We start from the raw sequence: 18,681 nt of genomic DNA, 5'->3' as shown, positions 1-18,681 counted from the left end.
CCTACGAACTTCTGTTTGCATGTTCCTATTTTTACTTTGGAATAGAAGGGATTAAGATTTAAGAAGAGAAATTGGCAGTCCAATCTTGCCTGAAGAGAAACTATGTGCTTCATAGTGAAGACTTAAAAATAGTATTTATTTATGGATCTCTGGCTCATGGGAATGTTAGTCTAGAGACCGAAAAAGCATGGTTTTATGATTCTTTTAGAATTCTGGATTTTAAGTGATGTGATACTGTGGGAGTGGAACTCCTGAGTTTAGCCAAGTTTCCTATCTAATGGAAAGAGACAGATAATTGAGACTACAGAATTTTTGAAAATGAATGGGACCATTAGCTATTACACCTGATTTTCACATGCTGAATTACTGTTTTTAACCCCATTATTGCTGTCTGGGACATAACCAGTAATTTACTACCAATTTAATCCCTAACTTCCAGGGTCTGAGAAGTGACTTTGAGTTCCTATGTGCAAAATTGTAAATGAAGTCAAATTTATTTGGCACCCCCACTTCCCCACCTCTTTTTTCTGCTTTTCATTATCCTGATGAGTATTTTTTTGCTGCTTCAGGTGCCTCCATAAATGGGGAAATAGATTTGATGGAGGAGGCAATGTTTAGCACAAAGAAAGACCCTCAAGTACTAGAACCTGAGCACTTTAGGCCCTACTTTATATTAGCGCTATTCCAAATGGGATCAGCAGTTCCCAGTCGCTAGCTGGTCCATGAAAGGAGACAAGGAGTTTGTACCAGAATGTAGATCATCTATGCCCTAAGACTTTGTAGCAAGACTTTCTAGGTGAAGGAAGCAGCCATTGATTTACATTCCAGAGCAAGCTTGTTATCTCATTGCACACCTGTACTTTGAGTAGCAGTGCTTAAATTACACTGTACAAGCATTTATCTCCTCTATCGGTATGCATATGGGGTAGAGAACTGGGATAGAAGTGCACAGTTAACTAGATGATAAGTGAATTACCAGTCTCAGCTGATGATACTTCTCAAGGTATTATCAATGCAAAGAGGCCCTGGGTTAGCTTGTTGAGAACACACAGAATGACTGAGAGGCAGGATTCCCCGAAGGGCTGCATTCGGTCTACTCTAATGTTGGCTTTGGAATTGTTCACTCATTCTAGATGGCTTGTGTGTCACCAGACATTATTCTTAGTGCTTGAGTTAGATACTAATGGACCAAATAAAGGCCCTGCCCTCATGGTGTTTCCTTTCTACTGTGTGTGTGTTTGTGGATGAGGATGAAGGAAGAATAAAATAAAACTGATCTCTCTGTGATTCTCCAGAAGAGGTACTAGGGTCTGTCTTAGTCCAGGGCTGGAGCTCATAGGTCATGTTAGGCATGGAAATTTGCGGATTAACTAGCTTTTCTGTTAGACTCAGCAGTTCCTATTTTCACAGTATGGGGTCACAAAGGAATCCTAATTTTAAGAATCAAATAATCTGTGATAGGCACTGCTGGTTGCCTATGCAATATCCATGCATTCTACTCTTCCTGCTAATTTCACGGAGCTCTTATTTAGATCAAGAAACAAAGGCGTAAAGTGCTACATATTGATCTGCATCTCGTGTCCCTCCTTCGTGCCACGCCCCCCCCCCCCCCCCCCCCGCCCCGGTTAGGACAGTTACATTTAGTTAAGGCAGATGCATAGCAATTCATGGAGATTTACCTCTTCTCTTCAACTGCTTCACAGTGTTTTACTTTGTAAATGTAGTATAATTTATTTAGCTCGCTCTGTATTGATGGATATGTTTGCTGTTTTCAGTATTTTCATGTTGCTCTGCTGTAATAAATATCTTTGTTAATATATCTTGATGTACTTTTACAAGTGTATATTTAGGATAAATTCATGGAAGTTGAATTGCTTGGTCAAAAGGAATGTTCGTTTTAAAATTTAGTAAGTGTTACCGTTAATTGGAAATATCAACCAAAGAGTTAAAGAGTATGCATGATTTAAAATTTGAGAGCTATTATGATATTTTTCTTTAGGAAGTTCGTATCAGTTTATAACCCCACTAACAGTGTATGCTGAGAGCTTATATTCCCAACTTCTTACCAGTACTGATGATATTTTATCAAATTTTTTCACTTTTGACAGTCTGGTAGATGAAAATGATATCTTGTTTTTTTGATTTGCATTTAATTAATTATGAGTAAGATTGAGCAATCTCTAAATATTCATTAGCCCATTTCATTTCCTTTTAATTGCATCCTTTGCCCGTTTTTTCTTTTCTTTTCCCCCCCAGTTTTATTGACATATGATTGACGTATGTCACCGTATAAGTTTAAGGTGTATAGCACAACGGTTTGAGTTACATATATTATGAAGCGATTACTACAATAAGTTTAGTTAGCATCCTTCATCTCATGTTGATACAATAAAAAGAAAAAGCAAAGAAAGAAACAGGAAAATTTTTTTTCCTTGTGATGAGACCTCTTTGGATTTATTCTCAACTTTTGTGCCCATGATACAGCAGTGTTAGCTATAGTCATCAGGTTGTATATTACATCCCTAGTACTTATTTATCTGATAACGAAAAGTTTGTGACTTTTGACCACCTTCCTCCAATTCCTTCCACCCCCATCCCACACCTTTGGTAACCACAAATCTAATCTCTTTTTCTATGTTGTTGTAAATGGCAGGATTTCCTCATTTTTATGGCTGAGTAATATTCCATCGTACATATATGTCACAACTTCTTTACCCATTCATCCATTGATGGATGCTTAGGTTGTTTCTGTGTCTCGGCTATTATACACATGCTGCTATGAAGATGGGGGTGCAGATACTTTTTTGAGTTAGTGTTTTTGTTTCCTGGTTATATTCCCAGAAGTGGAATTGCTGGATCATATAGTAGTTCTATTTATAATTTTTGGAGGATACTGCATACTGTTTTCCATAGTAGCTGTATCAGTTTACAATCCCACTAACAGTGCACAGAGTTCCCTTTTCTCTACATCCTCCCTGACACGTTATCTCTTGTCTTTTTGATGACAGCCATTCTAACAGGTGTGAGGTGATATCTCATTGTGGTTTTGGTTTGCATTTCCCTAGTGACTAGTGATGTTGACCATTTTTTCATGTACCTGTTGACCATTCATATATTGTATTTGGAAAAATGTCTAATCAGAAATTTTTCCCATTTTTTAAATTGGATTATTTGGTTTCTTTGCTTTTGAGTTGTGTGAGTTCTTTATATATTTTTGTTACTAACCCATTTTCAGGTATATGGTTTGCAAATATTCTTTTCCCATTCTGTAGGTTGTATTTTCACTTTGTTGATTGTTTCTTTTGCTGTGCAGAAGTTTTTCATTTTGATGTAGTTCCACTTGTTTATTTTTGATTTTGTTGCAAGTCACATCCAAAAAATGGTTACCAAGGTCCATGTCAGAGATCTTTTTTCCTATGTTTTCTTCTAGGAGTTTCATGGTTTCAGGTCTTACATTTAAGTCTTTAACCCATTTTGAGTTAATTTTTGTGAGTGGTGTAGGATAGGGGTTCAGTTTAATTCTTTTATATGTGAATATCCAATTTTCCCAGCACCATTTATTGAAGAGATTGTCTTTTCCACATTGAATATTCTTGGCTCCCTTATCAAATTTTAGTTGACTGTGGGGGTGGCCCGGTGGTGTAGTGGTTAGGTTCACACACTCCGATTTGGTGGCCTGGAGCTCACCGGTTCAGATCCGTGGCATGGACCTACACACCACTCGTCAAGCCGTGCTGTGGCAGGCATCCCAAGTATAAAATAGGAGAAGATGGGCACAGCTGTTAGCTCAGGGCCAATCTTCCTCAGCAAAAAGTGGAGGCTTGGTGGCAGATGTTGGCTCAGGGCTAATCTTCCTCACCAATATATATATGTATAATATATATGTATTTATATATATTAGTTGACTGTGTATGCTTGGGTTTATTTCTGGGTTCTTGATTCTCTTCCATTGGTCTATGTGTCTGTTTTTATGCCAGTACCATACTGTTTTGATTACTATAGCTTTATAGTATAGCTTGAAATCAGAAAGTATAATGTCTCTTGCTTTGTTCCTCTTTCTGAGGATTGCTTTAGCTATTTGGGGTCTTTTGTAGTTCTACATAAATTATTTTTTTTTTCCAAAGATTTTATTTTTTCCTTTTTCTCCCCTAATCCCCCTGGTACATAGTTGTATATTCTTCATTGTGGGTCCTTCTAGTTGTGGCATGTGGGACGCTGCCTCAGCGTGGTTTGATGAGCAGTGCCATGTCCGCACCCAGGATTCAAACCAATGAAACACTGGGCCGCCTGCAGCGGAGCGCACGAACTTAACCACTTGGCCACGGGGCCAGACCCTCTATATAAATTTTAGGATTGTTTTGTCTACTTTTGTAAAAAACGCCATTGGAATCTTGATAGGGATAGCATTGAATCTATAGATGGCTTTTGGTATACTGATATTTTAACAATATTAATTCTTTCAATTCATGAACATGGGATGCCTTTCCATTTATTTGTGTCATCTTCAATTTCTTTCATCAATGTCTTATAGTTTTCAGAATAAAGATCTTTCACCTCCTTGGATAAATTTATTCCTAAGTATTTTATTGTTATTGATGCTATCGTAAATGGGATTATTTTGTTTATTTCTTTTTCAGATAATTTGTTGTTAGTGTATAGAAACACTACTGACTTTTTATGTTAATTTTGTATCCTACAACTTTACTGAATTCCTTGATTATATCTAACAGTTTTTTGGTGAAGTCTTTAGGATTTTCTATATATGAAATCATGTCATCTGCAAATAGAGACAATTTTATTTCTTCTTTTCAAATTCTGATGCCTTGTTTTTCTTTTTCTTGTCTGATTGCGCTGACAAGGACTTCCAGTACTCATTTTTAAAATTGTTATCCACCCCTAGTAAATTAAGCAAATTAGCTTTTTGTCTGTTTAATGTGTTGTAAGTATTCTCCCTTAAGTTGTTGTTTATTTTTTGACTTTTATATTTTATGTCTTATTTAAATTTTTTTTGGTGAGGAAGACTGGCCCTGAGCTAACATCTGTTGCTAATCTTCCTCTTTTTGCTTGAGGAAGATTTGCCCTGAGCTAACATCTGTGTCAGTCTTCCTCTATTTTGTAGTGGGACACCACCAAAGCATGACTTGATGAGTAGTGTGTAGGTCTGCACCTGGGATCTGAACCCATGAACCCTGGGCTGCTGAAGTGGAGTGTGTGAACTTAACCACTACACCACTGGGCCAGCCCTTATGCTTTATTTTTAAATTATACAGAAAATTAAATATTTTTGTACTCAAATTTTTAAACCTCTTCTTTTATGGTTTCTGGATTTTGTGTTTGCTTAGAAAGGGCTTTCTACTTCAGTTATGTATACATAACTGTATACATAAATTCACTCATACGTTCTTTCAGAATTTTAAAATCTTTGCTATATCTGGAATTGATTTTGAGCAAAGAATGAGGCTGAGAGACACTTTTATTTTAACTTTTCTTTTAAATCTTTATTCAGTTCATCCAATTTGATTTAATTAAGAATCACTCTTTTTCCTGCTAATTTGAAATGCCATATTTATCATAATCTAAATTTATATTAGCATCTGTTTCTCAACTCTCTTTCCTTTCTAGTAATATTCTTATCTAATTTTTCTCCAACTCATACTTTTAAAATAACATTATTTCATAACATATTTTAATACCTGGAAGGATTAATTCTTCTCCTTATCCTTTTCTGTCCCATTAGGGTTTTCCTAGATATAATCACATAATGTTTATTTCCAGATAAATTTTAGTAAAACATTTTATCAAATTCTTATAATAGCCTGTGAATATTTTAATTCTGGGAGAAATGACACCTTTGTAATATTTAATCTGCCTATATATCATCTTTTTGTTTACTTAATTCTTCTTTTATGTCCTTCAGTAGAGTTTTAAAGTTGTCTTTACACAAGTATTTTACGAACTTTTGTTGCTATCATAAATGTTATCTTTCCTTCCATCATAGTTTTAAATTGGTTATAATTTATAAGAAGGAGAGCCTTCAATTTGAGTCCACATTTGTATTTTTTTTTGTTTTTTGAGGAAGATTAGCCCTGAGCTAACATCTGCTGCCAATCCTCCTCTTTTTTGCCACAGAAGACTGGCCCTGAGCTAACATCCGTGCTCATCTTCCTCTGTTCTATATGTGGGACACCTGCCACAGCATGGCTTGACAAGTGGTGTGTAGGTCCGCACCTGGGATCCAAACCGGTGAGCCCTGGGGCACCGAAGTGGAACGTGCGAGCTTAACCGCTGCGCCTGGGCTGGCCCTGCCCCCATTTGTATTTTTAAGAAGTGCCTCTGGCAGTTGAGACACAGCTGATGTTCAGATGGGTTTTTCAGACCCAGATCTCTAGGCTGGCTCTTTGGGATTTGCTTCTTTGACCAGGTGTTTCCTCCCTGAACTGTGCCACCATCTAGCTTGCATGTCTGTTATTTTTTTAACCTTCTATAAAAATTAACTTTTTAAACTGAAAAAGTTATATCTGCACATTTATTTTTACTTTTTACTTTTGCAAAGGGTGTCTTAGCCAGGGTTCTTGCCACCAAGAGTCTGTTCTAGCTGGCTTCAGCAGAAAGAATTTCATAAATGACATTAGATAGCTCATAGATTCTCTGGGAGAGCCAGAGAAATAGCCAAAGACAGGGCAGCTAGGAAAAATGTCCAGCGGTACCCGAGGCATGGTCCTGCAGAGGTACCAGCTTCCGCCATTGCTGACTTTTTGGCTGGGCAGTAGGAGCCCCGCACAGCTTTCTCAGGAGGATCTGATGCCTGAAAATCTCACCCAAGCTGTGTGTGTTTGGTGAGATCTGGGTCCCGCTCCTGTCGGGGAGTCTGAGGAAAGCAGATGTCTTAGCTTTCCAGTCTCTGTAGAGGAGGAGGAAAGCTGGACCAGGGCTGGAAGAGGTGTTAGCAAACCTATACCATCTGCCACAAAGGGATTACAATCAAAATAAGTCTCCCTTCTGCCCTGACCCCAAGCCCTCAGTTCCATGGTCCCTTTCTCATGAGGCAACTGCTACCAGTTGCTGGTGTAAATAAAAAAAAATTGTCCCATATCAGTATGTATAAATTTACTTCACTCTTTATTGTTGCTGCTACTTGATTAAATTTAACCAGTTTATCGCTCCATGCTATTCTGGATTATTTTAATGTTGTTGCTTTCTGTTGGTGAAGACTGATATTCCCTAGTAAGGCCATACAAATTGTTAAAATATAAAATGCTTTTGCACTCCCTCTCCCCCCTCTCTGGTGGCTTTCTTCCTCTTGGCCTCTGCCTGGGACCCTCTAGACGTTTCCTAGACCCAGCAACTAAAGGGTGAACACCTGGCACAGCAGGGGCCTTCCAAGGCCCATCTCCTGGCTAAGCTCTGGTTGGGGCCCAAGCCATGAAGATTGTGAAATGTTTTTCATATCTCCCCTCCTACTAGGCAAATGACATCCAATTGGATTCTGTATATTTCCTAAGGCTTTTCCTCTAGTCACAAAGTCACACCAATGAAAGAATATATGACAATTTATTTAACTAGTCCCTCATTGATGCACATTTAGGTTGTTTCTAGCTTTTTGTTATCACAAACAATACTGCAATCTTTGACATGCATCTTTGTACACATGTTCAAATTCTTAAAAGTGGTATTGCTCAGTCTAAGAACTTGTGCACATAAAATTTTATGGATATTGCCAGAGGGCCTTCCAAAAAGATTTACCAGTGTATACTTCAACCAATAGTGGATGAGACAGCTCACATTTCTTTATCTTGTCAAAGAAGATTTCACAAAGGGTTTAAAAGATGATTTAGTGAAACCAGTTTATCTTTTTTAGAGGTGAGATTGGAAAAAAAAGGAAGAGAAGAAAATTAAATTCATTTAGTATGAGTGGCTCTTAATGAAACTATGCCAAGATATCATGAAATCATTTCTCTCTTTTCCAATTAATAATATTTTGATACTATATTAAAACTTACTGGGAATCAACAGCAAATTTATTGGTTTTAATTTTTAGAACTTACTTTTTTGATGTATGGAAGAACGTTTGTCAATTCCCAATGCTGTGATTACTCGAAGATGCCAACAATGATTCTGTGATAATATATGCAAGTTTTTCAGTGCTCTGTAATATATTGGTTCTCAACCCAGGGTACTTTTGCTCCCCAGGGGACATTTGGCAATGTCTGAGAAATTTTGGTTGTCACAAGTAGGAGGCTAGTACTACTGGTATCTAGCATACAGAGGCCAAGGATGCTGCTAAACATCCCACAACACACAAGACAACCCCCTACAATAAATTAGCCAGTCCAAAATGTCAATAGTGCTGAGAATGGGAAACCTTTTAACATCTAACTGATGTGCTCATCCTTACCTTTACCCTTTTCATTCTTTGTATGTCCTTTAAAATTCTCAGCTCTTTAGAAAGCTCCTTGTATGCCACAGTGAGTTATGTTTGCGTATGTTTCTCCCATTTTGTCCTCATTTGTGATTGCAATAGTGAGTTTTATTTTTTGACCTGGCTTTCATTTTAGAATCTCTGGCTCTGGGACAGTCTTGTATTTTCTCTGAACTGCTAAGCAATCTAAGATACTTGTCTTATTTTGTTTTGTGTTTTCTTCTTTGGGTGTAATGAACTCTAAGGTAGTATGTTCAATTTCTCCCAAAGTTCCTGTCACTTTCACTTCACTAATATATTGCTCTTTGTTGGCAAGAATTAAGCCCAGGGTAGCAGTTCCATTCTTTGCTTCTTTTGCTCTCTGAATGATGAAGTTGCTGATAAAGAGGCAGAAGATAAAGGAGAGGAGTGATTCCTCCAATTCTTATTTTAATTACCTTATTATCTTTTTCATTTTGCTGAATTATTCTATGTATTTAACTATTTTTATTTAATATTATTATTAGTATTTTTTGAAAAATGTTCTCCGCCAGTCTCTGAATTCCTTGAAGGCAGGCCCTGAGTTAACATCTGTTCCCAATATTCCTCTTTTTTTTTTTTTCCCTCCCCAAAGCTCCAGTACATGGTTGTAAATCCTAGTTGTAAGTTGTTCTAGATCTTCTATGTGAGCTGCCCTCACAGCATGGCAAGTGACAGACAGGTGGTGTGGGTGGTGTGGTCTGTGACCAGGAAGTGAACCTGGGCTGCTGGAGGGGTGAGCGCCAAATTTTAACTACTGAGCCATCAGGGCTGGCTCTGAATTATTTTATCTTATGTTATTTTATTTTATTTTTTTAAGATTGGCACCTGAGCTAACAACTGTTGCCAATCTTTTTTTTCCTGCTTTATCTCCCCAACCCCCCCCAGTACATAGTTGTATATCTTAGTTGTAGGTCCTTCTAGTTGTGGCATGTGGGATGCCGCCTCAACGTGGCCTGACGAGCGGTGCCGTGTCTGCGCCCAGAATCCAAACCCTGGGCCACTGCAGCGGAGCGCGCAAACTTAACCGCTCGGCCACGGGGCTGGTCCCTGAATTATTTTATTTTTAAATCTTTGCTTTGTCTCTTTTTATCTTGACCTCTCATTTCAGTCAAGTTTCTTTTCATTTAATTTAGTTTTTTCATCACTTCTTTCCCAGAATTTATGTATTTGCGTATTTCACTGAAAACACAGAGTAGGTGTATTCTAAATTTTCTTTTTTGTGAGGATAATTTTCCCTTCCATATTTAAGACATTGTCTTCCTCCTTTATGTTATATGGTCTTTTTAATTTTGGATTTTTTCTATTTATTTATTTTTGAAAGACAACAGATTTATTCAGTCCTGGTGTTTGTCATCAGTGAGATGTGTACATCCCCTTTCAGCTCCATCACTATCAACTTTGGAACTACAGAATTTCCCTCTCACATCTTAATGTGGAGGGCAAATATCTTGCTAAATTTCTGGGCTACAGGAGGTACATATTCCATTGGGGCAAGTCTTCTCTTATTTCTGTTATTTTGTCCTCTACTTGGAGGTAAATTTAACCCGAGATAATTTGAATTCACTTTGTAAAATTTAGATTCACTTTTCTAAAAGAGATGCACCAAACCTAATCTCTAGAATACCCTCTGCCAGTGTTTTTCTTATGTTTTCCCCTAGTGTTGGGGATCTCATATCCCAGGGCACAATATGTTATTCTTTCCTTGTCCCCTTTTATCCCATGTTGCATTTCTGGGAACTAAAACCTTCTAACAGAGTATAGTATAACAGAGTATATGTATTGCTAAGAGGTGGCCAGGAAACATGTCTGGCTATCAAACAAGCAGCTACTGTGCAGGAAGGGGTGAGAGGGGGTTTTTTTGATGGGCTCCGTCAGCCCCAAGTCCTTGATAGGATGTCAGGATACATGGATGTGCGGGTCTGGCTCTGTGGCTGTTTTAAATTTAGGCACAAGGGAGTTCTAGCTCTCCACCCCATAATTTGTCCCATTAATGAAGTAGATAAGGTAGAATGGCCAGATTTAGCAAATAAAAATATAAGGCACACAGTTAGGTTTGAATTTTTGGTAAACAACCAATACTTTTTTTAAGTATAAGTATGTCCCAAATATTGCATAGGCTATACTTATGCCAAAAGACTATTCATCATTTATCTGAAATTCAAAGTTAACTGGGCATTCTGTATTTTATCTAGCAACCCTAATGTAAGAGAAATTTTCCCCCAGCGTTTGCAAATCCTTAGTGAGGTCTTTACCCTTTTGTGTCTCAGGTACGGGTGTAACAGGGTCTTTTTCTGATTTGATAAAGGTCTCTCTTCCCAGTCTTCATGCACCTGCAGGGCTGTCAACACTGGGAGGACTGGAAGAAATTTGTAAAGAGTCTGGGAGTCTTCAGAGAGGAAAAGAGTGCAGACCTGGACTCCTCCTTTTCCAATGTCTTTATTATTAGAAAGTTTTCTATGCATTGAGCCGGTTCTGATTAAGAAAGGATCTAATAAGAAGGAACATTGAAGACCTTAAGCTGTTAGCCCTGCTGTGGCCGGCATTACCCGATGGGACAGGCTATCCGGTCATGGGCACGACTGGAGGCAGAAGGCCCTCCTGACTCGGCCACTGTGCTCTGTAAACTAAAAAGCTGTTGGCGCGGATGCCGTCTTACCTCTGAGGAGCAGGCTGCTTCTCTCTTGAAGAATCACTGTGGCCACTATTGGAATCTGCAACAGCAAAGGCCAGCGCACACCAGGCGAAAAGGTCACCCTGGCCTGTGGGGGATCCGTTTTCATCAGTAAACTGTGCCAGGAGCAGAACACCAGCAGCCTTCAGCTTGTATTCTCTCAGACTCTCTGGTTTTCTCCCTCTGAGGTGGATCAAGAGGCCCCCAGAGTTTTTGAACAATTTGATAGACAAGAGAGACCTTGGACTCCCTGCTAGTCTGGCAATTGAGAAGTGGTTTTAATTTGGAAAAAATAACAGGTGGGACCTCATTTTTACCCAAAACTATTGAAGTAGATCCTACTATTACCACATGTACATATATATTTTACAAATATGTCATCATAACATATATTGTTTAATACTTGATAAGTTCTGTAAAAGTTTCTTTTTTCTCTCTCCTAGATGTTATGACCTGAGAAGACTGAATGTATTTTCTTGTGGTCTTGTGCTTTGCAGTTTTGAATATATAGTTTAGATCAATAAAGATATATTAATGGAAGAATATCAAGTTTTGTGATTCTTTATGATTCCTGCATCTTTTTCTTCTTTGTCAGCTTGTATCCATTTTTAAAAGACCTACCTCAAAATTTCTCCTGTAGTAAGTAGTCATCCTGGGGTAATTATTTTTAACTTTGATTACTTGTTTAACTTTGGTCTCTTGGCCCTTAGTTTGCATTATATAATCTTGCATTTATACATATGCTAATTTAAAATATATTGGTCGTTGATCCTTGTGATTGCATCCCTCTGGGGAGAAACAGAAGAATGAGTTTATGATCTTAGTGTAGGAAATCATTTCTTAAATAGGACTCTGAAAACATAAGCAATAAAATAAAAGAATGAAATATTTAATTACGTTAATATAAAACTTCTTTGTGAGAAAAAAAAGACACCATAAAAGAAGATAAATAGGGGCTGGCCCCATGGCTGAGTGGTTAAGTTCGTGCACTCTGCTTTGGTGGCCCAGGGTTTCGCTGGTTTGGATCCTGGGCAAGGACATGGCACCACTCATCAGGCCATACTGAGGCAGCGTCCCACATGCCACAGCTAGAAGGACCCACAACTAAAATATGCAGCTATGTACTAGGGGGATGTGGGGAGAAAAAGCAGAAAAAAAAAAGATTGGCAACAGTTTTTAGCTCAGGTGCCAATCTTTAAACAACAAAAAAGAAGCTAAATAAAAGCTACCAAATGAGAGGATATAGTTACCAGTCATCCATATAACGTGGATTGCTTCATTGTTCCCTATTCGTCTCCTTCCCTGTGTCCACGCCCTTTGCCATGTGACACTGCAGTTCTTCCCACTAGAGGAGTATATTTCCCTGCCCCATTAGCGTTAGACTTGGCCGTGTGACTTGCTTTGCCCATTGAAATGTGAGCAGAAGAGTCAAAGTGCCAGTTTGGAGCTCATACCTTAAGAGGCACTCTATGTTTTCACTTGCCCTCCTTGTATTTTTGTCGTTGCCATGGGAAGAACATGCTCCTGGTAGCCTACTTGTCCAAGGAGGATGAGAAGCATGTAGAACAGATCTGGATTCCAAATCTACAGCTTGGAGTGAGCACCGCCAGGTCCATCCTGGATTAGCCAGCTTCCAGCCAACCTGAAAATGCACAAGAGAAAATAAATGCTGCTTCATGCTACTGAGTTTTAGGGTGGTTTGTTATGTATCATTATTGTGGAAATAGCCAACTTATAGACCATTCAACAAAAATGATTTAGGATAAGATTTTATAAAGAACTCCTGAAAAATAAGGAAAAGAACAATTCAGCAGGGAAATGGGTCAATGATAAGGAGAAAGTAATTTGAAGAAGAGAAAATTGGAATAACCAATAAATAAGTGAAAAGATGTTTAGCTTGTTTCACTAGTTATTGGGTACATACGGATTAAAACAACGATGGGATACCTTATCATACCTATTAGACTGGTAAAAATTAATGTCTGGCAATAACCTAGTATTTGTAAGGATGTGAAGAAAATGGAACTTTCATATACAGATGGTAGACTGTTTAAGGATACAAAGAGAGACATCAAGCAGGGAGAGGATATTTTCAAGGTATATTATTGACAAAGGATTATATATGGAATATACAGAGAATTCTTGGAAATCAGTAAGAAAAATCATGCAGCTAGAAGAAAAATGGGTAAAAAATAATGTATGCAATTCATTGAAGGGATACTTGAATGGTGGCTAGCCAACCTAAAACAGATCACCAATTACTTTGGTAATCAGAAATGCAAATTAAAACAACAATGAGATCCGCTTTGTTCCTCCTGTGTTGGCAGAAGTTGAAATGTCATGCAGTATCTTGTGCTGGTGAGATGGGGACATGTGAACCCACATGTTCTGCTGGTGGTGTTATTTTGGAGACCAATTTGGAATATTTGTTGAAATTGAATACTCGCATGCATTCTGACCTAGAAATTCTACTTCTGAATTGTATTAGTTTTCTAGGGCTGCCATAACCAAAGAACCACAGACTGGTGGCTCAAACAGCAGGAATTTATTTTCTCATGGTTTGAAGGCTAGAAGTTCAAGATTAAGGTGTCAGCAGGTTTGGTTTCCCCTGCGGCCTCTCTCCTTGGCTTGCAGATGGCTGTCTCCTTACTATGTTTTCACACTCACATGGTCATCCCTCAGTGTGTATCTGTGTCCTAATCCCTTCTTCTTATAAGAGTACCAATCCTTGGATTAGGGCCCACCCAAGTGGCCTTATTTTAACTTCATCGCATCTTTAAAGGCCTTATTTCCAAATACAGCTACATTCTGAGGTACAGGGGGTTAGGACTACAAACATATGAATTTTGGGGAGGGCACAATTCAGCCCATAGCAGAATATGTCAGAGGGACTCTTGTATAGGTACACGCAGAGACATGTATGAGAATGTTTATCATGGCATTGTTTCCCACAGCAAAGAGCTGGATATGACCTAAATATTCTTGAGTAGGGATATGGACAGATAAAATACATTATAGATGCATCTGATAGAATGCTACAAACAAAAAATAACAAACTAAATCAATTATATTAGTCGGGAACCCATTTTTCTCAAATAACAAGGAATCTGTAGGTAAAAAGTTCACAGCTGATGATATCAAGGACCCAAGGTCTTTCTATAGTTCTGCTCTGTCATCTTTCCTCCTCCGCTTTGCAGTAAGACTGCTTTATGTCCATGCATCAGACCACAGACAGTAGAAAGAAGGACCAAGGGCCATGGCAACATGGTCTGACTCCCTTTTTAGAGGGAAAGTAAAAGCTTTGCCAGAAACCCCCGCAGCAGACATCTGCTGACACCTCATTGGCCAGAATTCTGCCACATGCCATTCTGAGTTGCAAAGAAGTCTGGGAAATCTAATGGCCTGCTTTCATAGCTGTGAAAGGCAAGGGAGAGCTAGGATTATGTGTTGAGTGAGCTAACCTGTGGTGTTTACTGCATCTGTATAGTTCAACACTGATAGACCATGAAAATGTAATGCTAAGCGGAGAGAGAGTGGGCAAGAGAGAGAGAGGAGAAGAGAGATGAGAAGTACAATACGATTTGTGTAAATTTAAAAATCCATACACACAAAAAGCTATGTATCATTGTAAAGGTATATGTCATATGTCAAAGAAGTTATGGAAAGTTGATTGGAAGGCCACCCATTAACTACTACAGAGTGAATGCCCATAGGAAGGGAGGAGGGGCCTGGAACTGAGGCTGGGGGATACAGAATGTGACCAAAAACAATTGAATAAAACAGGCTTTTCATGGACCAGTTCCAGCAGTTGAACTTTGAGGAGCATGACTGATTGTGTCAATCTAATTCTGTGCACAAGACCCAAGAGAAAAAAAGTGGGGGTGACTTGGGGTGTGTGTGTGTGGGTTACTCAGACTGTTGGGCAGGGTTTTTATTTAGAGTTGAAGAAAGGTGATTCACTATGTCCACGACTGAGTTTATTTCACCTTACTCTGTGATGAGCTTCATGCTTTTCAGTACAATTGAAGGCCTGATAGGAATGATGTTACAGTTTAAGTTTAGTGACTATGGCAGTTATTCTTTGGACGATATAGGGATATTATGAGTTTTGCAAAATTGATTTTCTTTGTTTTTGTACATGTATTTCTTTTGCTCTATAAGGCAAAACTAGTAGAATTGACTTTTAGAGAGTCAATGGGGGACATGAATAAAATAAACATGGCTGCTTGGTAGTGAAGTCCATCATTCTCTAGTTTTCTGTTATTATCTTTGGAAACAGAGTGGGAGGAAGGATTTCCTTCCTCTATCTCTAATATAGCCTCAGTGAGTGGCTCTCTGCTCTGGAATGAAGCAGGTTGGCACAATTCCATAAGTCTTATGTGGGAACAAGACGCCAGAGGTTTCTATTTTTTACTTGTTGTCATTCTTTTGCTTTTAGTTCAGTATTCTGTCCTTTAACCAACCCATACCCATCCTCTAAATAAACATACACAATTTATTAATATGTGTTAGTGCGTCTTTCATTTTTTCTGTTAAGCATTTGTTACAACTCTGGAAGCAGCTCTTAAACTCTCTAATTTCAGGATCATGTTTCCTTGTTGCCTAATTATAATTATTATCATGGATGGGGTAAATGACTTCCTTTGGTGAAATGGATTCAATTTGCTAAATAAAAATGTGTGAACTTAATGACTCTTCATCCATTTTTAAATCAGATGGGCAATCCATTTGCTGTCTCTCACAGCAGCCTTCTAAAATTCAATGGCATTTGATTTGGAAAAGTAGAATTTCACAAAGAGAAAACCATCTTTCTACAAAATAACAATAACTGATAAGTGAATTATTTAGCACTGTAATTAGCTCTTTATTAGAGTCCATGTAATTCTTCATAGCAACTTTACAGGTCTCATTTCACAACACGAGGAAGACAGGATAAAGGGGGGGTCAATGTGTATGAGGCCAAGCAGAGTAAACTAGAATTTGAATTTGAACCAAGTTTGCCTTGAGTTTCTGCTTATTCTTTTCATGACTTACCTTCTTTTCCTACCCCTAACAGGTACTTATTTTGAAAGTACTATCCTTGGTGCCTTATCTCTCTCTCCTCTCAGAGTCGGGAGAGCTCATTTAGTCTCATGGTTTAGGGTGAAACATGGATGCATAGTTACCATATCTCTATTTCTAGGCTTGATTTTTCTCCTGAGCTATATGATGCAGCATTTCCAGCTGCCCATGGGACATAACCCATTTGCACATGCCAGTCACACCTCGAACTCATGATACCTAGCATATGTCAGAGTTAGAGCTTGCTCTGGGCTTGCTCATTGGTGTGAATATCATCTGTTATGAGCCCACTGCAATAGTTTAGGGAGGTAATAAATTGTTTTCAACATAAAATGAAATATATGAAAAGCGAATTGAAAATTCAAATAGAGCATAAAATGTATGGAGGCATTTTTGCTAAAAGTAAAAAGGATTATTTTAAATAAGTAGTATCTATTCACTAGTCATTCAATCTCTCCTGCCCCTCAAAGCATTTGTTGAAAAATTATTTTAGTCACAAGTAGAATTGAGACTAACAAGACCTTTTAGATGTAGGTTCTTTTTTTTTTTTAAAGATTATATTTTTCCTTTTTCTCCCCAAAGCCCTTCCGGTACATAGTTGTATATTCTTCGTTGTGGGTCCTTCTAGTTGTGGTATGTGGGACGCTGCCTCAGTGTGGCTTGATGAGCAGTGCCATGTCCGCGCCCAGGATTCAAACCAATGAAACACTGGGCTGCCTGCAGCGGAGCGCGCGAACTTGACCACTCGGCCACGGGGCCAACCCCTAGATGTAGATTCTTAAGCCACCTGAGGAAACCAAGAATTGCTGAAGGAGACAGTTCAGGATGTGTCAGAAACGAAACTCAGAGTTGGAAAGTAAATTGGAATTGCGCGGTTGGATGAAAACAACAACAAAAATTAGTTATCTGTATGTTCTAAAATGTGTAGATGATTGGTGAAAAGGATAAGCAAATTACTGGAAAAACTGACTTTCTAGTTTTCTTCTGGATGCTTATCTTATAAATTAATTTGATAAATAATTCTCTCTCTTATATTATAGAGACTATGTCAGTTTAGAAAGTTAAAGATACAAAATTTTATGAAAGAATCAATAACAGTTGAAATACATTTATTTCCAAATGTAAAATATGATTTTTACATGACTACCATTAGTTATTATATGAGCAAGGAGACTGCCACATTCAGGTATTAAAAACAATTTTATGTAGTGAAGAATCCAAAACTTGTTTTCATTATCAGAAATAGAATTCTCTTTTAAAGGAAAAGAAGCTGTAATATGCTATTTTGAATCACAATTGAGGAAGAGAATGATTATTTCTTATTTCTTTGGAGAATTTAATACTTTAGTGTAAAGGATGTGTCATTAGTAGCAAGTGTGGGAGCATGAAAAGAGAGATCACTCTTTGAGCCTTTAGATCTGCTTTATTTTTGCCACTGTTGACTTAGTAAACTTGATGTTTGTGATAATACCTTCAGAGAAGCATAGAAGACTTTTGTCTTCTGTCAAAATAAATTTGTGGTAGTCATGATTTTAGCTAATTAGATGGTAAAATATTTTTAGAGTAGATCGGGCAAATCAATGTACATGCTTTTCCAAAATGAAGTGGGTAAGTTGTAAAATAAAGAATTTGTGGCTTGTACAAGACTTTGTTAGTCACAACACTATGTGCTCATGAGAAATATAATAATGTTGTGATAACTGGAAACATATCTTCTAAAATTATCCTAGAGCTTCTAATATATAATGGACAATTAGCAAAAATTAAACAGGGCAATTAAAAATATTAAACAATTTACAAATGTCATATGTAATTTTGAAGAGAAATTATTTTGTTTTGTAGTGTAGTTCTATTTTCTTTGGAATTGTTTTGGACTTTCTAATGGGGCTTGGAATCTTTAAGTAGGGTTTTTGTTTGTTTAGTTTTTTGTCCCAGAAAAATCTAGGGTTTTGGAAAGTCATTCTGATGGTTGAACGCAATTCTGCTACCTCTTGGCCATCTACTACTTTTCTTTTGTTACCATGAGGATGTATCTGACTGAGCCGATAGAGGAAGAAATAACGGTAGACTTTGTCACAGATGAGAGGTATTAAACACGAATATGGGCTCTGCGAGTCAAACTTATATGGGCAAAATAGAACGGGATATCTCTAAACGTATTTAATAGGGAAAGTTGAGATGGTGTGTTCTACTTCCTAGGTGAAGTATGAAGATGTGCGATTGGATGCAATACTGTGGGACTGCAGAATCAAGTGATGCCCTCTGTGGGCTAAATGAGGGATTGCGTTTAAGAAAAGTGGCTTTTTTTTTTTTTTTTTAAAAAATAGGGCTGATTGCTGTATAAAAGGATTGAGCAGTGCAATATTCTGAAATAATTTAGGAAAAATTATAAATATGAAGAATGAAGCTAATATTTCACTTAAATTATTTCTTGAATTGCAACTAATATGGAAATAGCCACAATTGAAATTTCCTAATCTTTTGATCTATTTTTTAACCATGAAAGTAG

At 37.8% G+C, this 18,681-nt stretch overlaps 1 protein-coding gene and 1 long non-coding RNA gene across 22 annotated transcripts in view; both read left to right on the top strand.

Moving 5' to 3' along the window:
- CTNNA3 (catenin alpha 3) overlaps positions 1-18,681 on the top strand; it is a 1,507,895-nt gene that overhangs the window by 26,052 nt on the left and 1,463,162 nt on the right. The window lies entirely within an intron of this gene.
- Positions 6,128-11,656, top strand: LOC111769315 (uncharacterized). Its single transcript, XR_011422784.1, has 3 exons — positions 6,128-6,243; positions 10,746-11,410; positions 11,555-11,656. It is a non-coding gene; the product is annotated as an uncharacterized lncRNA (long non-coding RNA).

This window comes from Equus caballus, chromosome 1 (genome assembly GCF_041296265.1).
Source record: "Equus caballus isolate H_3958 breed thoroughbred chromosome 1, TB-T2T, whole genome shotgun sequence".
In the NCBI taxonomy this organism is placed as follows: Eukaryota; Metazoa; Chordata; class Mammalia; order Perissodactyla; family Equidae; genus Equus; species Equus caballus.
The sequence above is the reverse complement of the archived record's forward strand: the minus strand, read 5'-3'. Positions and strand labels throughout refer to the sequence as shown.